At 39.4% G+C, this 6252-nt stretch overlaps 1 long non-coding RNA gene across 1 annotated transcript; it reads left to right on the forward strand.

The window, feature by feature from the left end:
- The first annotated feature begins 1615 nt into the window (after positions 1–1615).
- LOC123020427 lies at positions 1616–5699 on the forward strand. Its single transcript, XR_006414092.1, has 3 exons — positions 1616–1675; positions 5148–5216; positions 5613–5699. It is a non-coding gene; the product is annotated as an uncharacterized LOC123020427 (long non-coding RNA).
- The last annotated feature ends 553 nt before the right edge of the window (positions 5700–6252 follow it).

The following is a 6252-nucleotide window of genomic DNA, read 5'->3' on the forward strand; positions in this document are numbered from 1 at the left end:
AAGTTATTAAAATATTGTTGGAATAAAAAGGTCTTAACCTGGCGCAGAAAAACAAATAACGACGGTGCCAGGCGGACCCCTCTGGGGAGCGCATTCCATAGGCGGGGCGCCACCGCAGAGAAAGCCCTCCTCCAGGTACTTTGCCTCCTAATGTCTTTCACGGAGGGTTCCCAGAGGAGGGCCTCTGCTGCCAATCTCAGGAGACAGGAGGGCAAATATGGAAGAAGGCGTTCCTTTAGGTATCCAGGTCCCAAGCCGCTCCTTTTACATGAACAGCACATCTGAGGAGCAAATGGGTATGGTCTTGCCAAATCAGAATATGAGCAGATGCTGATCCCAGCAGCCACTGTCCTTACATGTCTGGCAGTGGGAGGGCTTTTCACAAGGGCAGGGTGTGAACTCAGTGACTCCAGTTGCAGATTTGTGTACTACCTTTTCTGTAGTGCCTTTCTGTGAAATGGTAATGTTGTTGTACTCTGCAGGGGAAAATATGTCATTTTGCATTTGGGGCTCAGACCCCACCTCTGTCTAGTAACTCAGTTTCATGTCTACAAGCTGCATCTATTTGTATTCTCTGGGTGCTGAAACAGAATCGTGTGAGTTCAAGAGGAATTGCATGTTGAAACTCAGAACTCACCTTAAGATCTTGGGCAAGTTACTTTTCTTGTAGTTTCACCACTTTGCCTTCTGGGAATTGACTATTCTGTGACTAGTCATACTACCTGGCAGTCAGCTTATAAATGGGTAAACCCCGATGAATGTCTTTTTGTGAGAGAACCCATGAAAATGTCTCAAAATCCAAATATGCCTACTAGCCCTAAAAGACAGGGGACCCCCAGCTTGGCCCAAAACAGGAAGGTTTGCCACTTTTTGGTGCTATTTAGGCAGAGAATAACTTGAAGGGATATAAGGAAAAATCAACAAGAAGCCAAGTTGATATTAGCCTTGTGCAAAATCAAAAATAAAGCATGGAATAATAGGCTGACAGGCCTATTATTAAATAGCATACCAATGGAGATTACTGGTTTAGCCCTCTGTAAAAAGCAAAAAGAAACCTTGGTTTCTGTAGTTTCCTTTGAACCTTGGCTTCAAATTTTGCTATAGGTAAATTCTCCAACACTGTACTTGTCACATTAAGACACTGTCCTATCCAAATACACACCTTAATAGGCATTCTTGCTGTTCAAGAGCTCCGTACAGGTTGTCCACACACTGCCAAACAGCTGCTTGAAGTCTCCCATACTGAAAGTCAGGGCATTCGTGAAACATCACTGAACCTTACAGCTTGCATTTGCTGTTTGCCAAAAGGTACATATAAGTTATGGCTGCCACCACAGAGAAAGCCAAGCACAGAGCACTCCAACAGCCTTTCTTGAATAAGTCACCGGTGTGACCTTCCACTATAGGAGTCCTGTCTCTCCCTTCAGTAATAATTTTCCTACCACTTTTATGCATGTTCACGAAAGAGACAAATAGCAATTAAACTTTGTTGTGGTGGATAGTTAATACTTTTCCTACATCTGTGCCGAATGGTAAAGGCATGCATAGGCAAGTTTAAAATCAAGAACTTAATATGAAATTGAGTTAATACTGGTTCCTTTATTGTATTTCTGGCAGAAAAAATGACAGCTTCCTGTGATACAACTGATAAAGGTAGGCCCAGGAATTCTGCCAGGTGGGTATTTAATTTCCTGTTTGTTGTAAAAGCAAAGGAAATACAGATACCAGAAAATTACAGTCCCTGAATAGTGAAAATGGTTTGTGCCTGGGGCAGGTAGGAGGATATACTACTGTGAGCTCGCAGGCAACTGTGATCCTCAAATAGCTGCCACTAGCCCAGTGCTTCCCAGTGGCATACCTATTCAAGGAGTCTTTCAACCCAACATGACTTTCTCATGCAGCTATCTAGGCGAAGGTAAGGGAAGCGACGAAAGAACATTGTTGGGCAATGCACCACACTTGAGGACTTCGGTCTTCTTTTCCCTGTCATCACAAGTGGCATACTTCCTGGTATCCTTCAGCTTCTGTTACTGTGTGTTCATTAAGAGAATCACTGAAATCGAGGAACTCGCATAGGCAATGCAGGCTCCATCTGCACAGTTTTGGAAACTCCATCCCCCATGCCCCCACCCCCATTGCATGCCAGTCTGGCAAGACCCTTTTCACAATAACCTGTAGGTCTCCATGACCCTGCAGAAAAATCCTTACCCCAGGAGCTGCAACATGGGGGTTGCAACAGAAAGATTGTTGCATGAACCGCCTGCTACTTGTGCAACACTCAGACTCATCCTTGGTGCTGGAAGAAATGGGTTGCAGTACCTTTCAGATTAACTTAAAATATCATAACATGTTGCTCTCATTTTTGTTGGGTAAAATATTTTGCTATTACCTTACACTGTAACTGAACACCTTAAATTAAGTGGAAATAAGAGAGAGAGAGCACAAAAATATTGCTGGCTGGGGAATGCTTGTAGCTGAAGCACATTTTTCAGTCTAAACATGCCCAGAATTGCATGCTATATTCTGAGCAAGCATCTAGGATTGGAAGACTTGCTCCCGTCTATACAGAACGCCTGGTGGTGCTTCAGGAAACGTGCTTACAACTCCTTCAGTAGGCATAATCTGAGTTCAAGACAGTCCTTACTTTACTTGCTTTCTCCTCAGTTTACCTTGCCTGAAGAAGGTTGTCCCTGCATTGAATAATGTATTCAGACAGCCATTCTTCCATCTGGCTATAGGGTGCTCACTGAATTAGAGCGGGGGTCTGCCTCAACATAAATTATAGGAGTTGACTTCCTGCTGTCTTCAGTGTTTGTTGCACACAGGGCAAGAAAGGGGTCAGATGGGCTCAGAAAGCCCTCAAGGAAAATTCAGTTTCCCAGAAACTGACATCGCAGAAATTGAAACAAATCAAGCAGAAATCAGCCAAATGGGGATTTATTTATTCATTTATTGCTGTAGTACTTTAAAAAAAGGGAGGGGGAAGCTTAACCTTGCAGCAAACCAAGAGTCGCCTAATGGATCTATGTGGATTTGCAGATAAACAAAAGCTTATATCCTTGCGAAACACATTTCAATACCAAATAATAAACGCTTTTAGATACTTATGAGTTCACATTAGCTTAAATAGGAAAAGACAATTGAGAGCAAAAAGAAGTGGCTTCCTTGCAGCATGTATCTAAGAAGCTATTCATATTATGGGAAGGTCAGGGTGCAATTCTTCAGCGAACACCTTGTGGATTTTCAAGTTGAATGCTACTAGTCTTGATTGTGCAATTAAGACCCATTAGCTTTACATAAGATCTGCTCCTAATGGAGATGAAGACTGCTAAAACTCTTTCATTTGTTGAAATGGATCAACACAGCTTTCTGACTTTTTGGACACTCCTTGGGGTTGTGCAGAATATCATGTTGACCCAGTTTGCATGATCACACAGCCCACCACGATATATGTAAGCCATGGTCAGTCTTGCCTAGGGATGTCAGAGAAATCTGCAACCTATTCAGTGAGGTTGAATTTCTATGACTCTGACCCATAGATTCTACAAGAGACCATTTTTCACAAGTTGTATGAATTCCATGAATCTGTGGAGGTTTTTATTTTTTTAATTTTCCAAAATTTTAAGTAAATTCATTCCTAGAAAAATACAAAAAAATTAAAAAGACACAGATCAAAAGCATATATGCTTCCTATATCTTTTCATATTATAGGCTAAAGGATGAAAATGAGTAGAGTATGTGCTCATTTTCAAAACTGTGCAAATGCAAATTTATGCAAGCACAAATGTTTGCAGGCGTGCTTCAGTGCAATTTCTGGAACTTGAAAAAAAAATCTGATTCTGGCCATGAATGGATGATGGAATAAAAGGTGCCTGACAATTCCCAAAATGCAGACAGAACAGTTCTAATGAAGTCCATAAATTCCTCATTGTGGCATCACAGGCCTGCACACATGATTTTTGCATATTCAAAAATATCCCGCGGGTTATGGGTTGTTTGTGAATCATGTCAGCAATCTACACCCATTTGGTTTACTGGCACAACAAGCTGCAGTCACTACATGGTGGTAATTTTCAGGGGTTAACTGGATTGCACCTACTTATGCTGGGCTGTGCACATTTACTGACATATTCCCATAGAAATCTCACACACAACGAAGGATCAGGGCCAATCGGAATTGCTCCTCTATGCAGAACTTGGTGTGGGGTATAATGTAGGTTATACCTATGAGGTTTGGCAGTGGGAGTGGTCAAGCAGCAGGGCTTGGAGATGCATTCTTAGTCTCAGTGGAGATAAAACGGTCAGAATGTTTTATGAAGTTTATTCATTTGAAACAAATTCTACTAGAGAGACAGGGTGGAATTTATGAAATGTTATCTATATTTTCTGTCTTATCTCTCTGTCCTCTTATGAATATTTTCTTAAAATCTGTGCTGTTGATTAATTGGTATTTAATACCATTCTTTGTGTTTGCTTAGTAACTAGTCATTCATTCAGATTCTGGAGAGGTGGTTGATATTTCTGTTTCTCTGAACTGGATCCTTCATGAATTCTTAACATAAACTGTCTCATGTAAACCAATCTCTTAGAGATTTCTATCTGAGTAGGAAGTACTGCTGTTTCACAGCACTTCTACATACTAGCTCAATGCAAAATACATCCTTAAATGCCTTTAATAAATTAAGGGATATGTTTTGCAAAAAGTACTGTCACCGCTGAAGCTTTAGCTTTTGCAGAAAGCTTTTTGAAAAGATTCTATAGGCATTGTCTAACTACATTTTAAACATTTTCATCCATTGACCTAAATGAACAAAAGGTTAAGTGCATTAAAACATTTAAACAATTGAAATATTAAGGCTGACATCCTATACAAACTTACCTGGGATTGAAATCCCATTGAACTGAAAGAGTCTTTTGAGTAGACATGCACAGAATTGCATTGTAAAAATGCTTAACTTTGGCTAAATTGTGCTATATTGTTGCATTTTTTCAATTATATCTTAATATGGAAGTGTTAGTTACCTGAGTTTTTATTACTTCGTTATTGATGGGGATACAAGTGTTTGTGCTTGTTTGTAAGCATTTGCTAAGCCTGTATAAGAATGCTCTGTGGATATCTGCTCTTTGTTTTTGTCATTTTGTCACAGCTCCAGGATGTTTGCAACACACATGAGTTACTCTGGGATTATCTCTTCTGTATTGATTAGGCTTTTAAGGTATTGATGCAAAGTCCTTACTTTGTAGCTATTAGATATGTTGCTGCAAATCTGTTTAGTAACTGCCATTTCATGCCATTAGCAATTGCTATTTAGTTTAAGCAAAGTGTCTGCAATGCAAGGTGATTGAATGTAGCTCAGTGGCTTACAATTTAATTCAAGGCTGCTTCTGGAGATGAATGAACGAGCATCTGTTGGTGAATGTTATGGCAGTCTTCAGTAGTTTATATACAAGTGGATTTATAACCAGCTGGATTTATGTTGGTAACACTGCTTAATATCCAGTTAGTCCATGGTGTTTAAATGACTTGTTTACAATTACATGGGAATGAAAAGACTCCTTGAACTTCATTCCTCTACAAATAATTTTCCCACTGCTCTATCTTTTGGGTTCAGTTTGCAGCTTAAACTTCCTCTGAGCTGCTCAAACAAATTCAGGAGAGATCTGTAGCAATGTGGAATGATGGATTTAAGATCACACCATTGGGTAAGTCTAAAAATATTTGTAGTTTTCCTTCCAAGCAGTCTGAGATGTATAACTCTCCTAAACCAAGCTGGGGTGGGGGGCTGTCTCAAGCTGTTTCACAAAGGTTTGCTAAATTAATAAATCCGCAACAAATCTTATCTATTAGGCTCAGTACAAATATGCTTCACAATAACTGATTTGATTTTTAACCTGTGTTACTGCAGATCACCATTATAACTAGGAATGTTTTATTAAATTTACTAATTTGTTACATGTATAGTTAGCTACGGAAAATGGATGTTAAGTTATGATATATAGAATAAATTCAGTTTTCAGATGCAAAGCTGGAAAGTCTTGTGGCATTGTAGAAATGAATATCTTTATTATGGAATAAGCTTAAATGTCCGATAACTATGGGATAGCTCAGGGTCCTCAACATAGTGCCTATGGTGCCTCAAAATTATTCTTTTTTTGACATATCAACATACATAATTTATATGAAATACATACAATTTCGGATAAACTATATTTATATCCCGCTTTTTTACCTTTTCAACTTAAGGTGACTTA

The sequence above is a fragment of the Varanus komodoensis genome, unplaced genomic scaffold (genome assembly GCF_004798865.1).
Source record: "Varanus komodoensis strain SLA01 unplaced genomic scaffold, ASM479886v1 scaffold14_1, whole genome shotgun sequence".
NCBI lineage: Eukaryota > Metazoa > Chordata > Lepidosauria > Squamata > Varanidae > Varanus > Varanus komodoensis.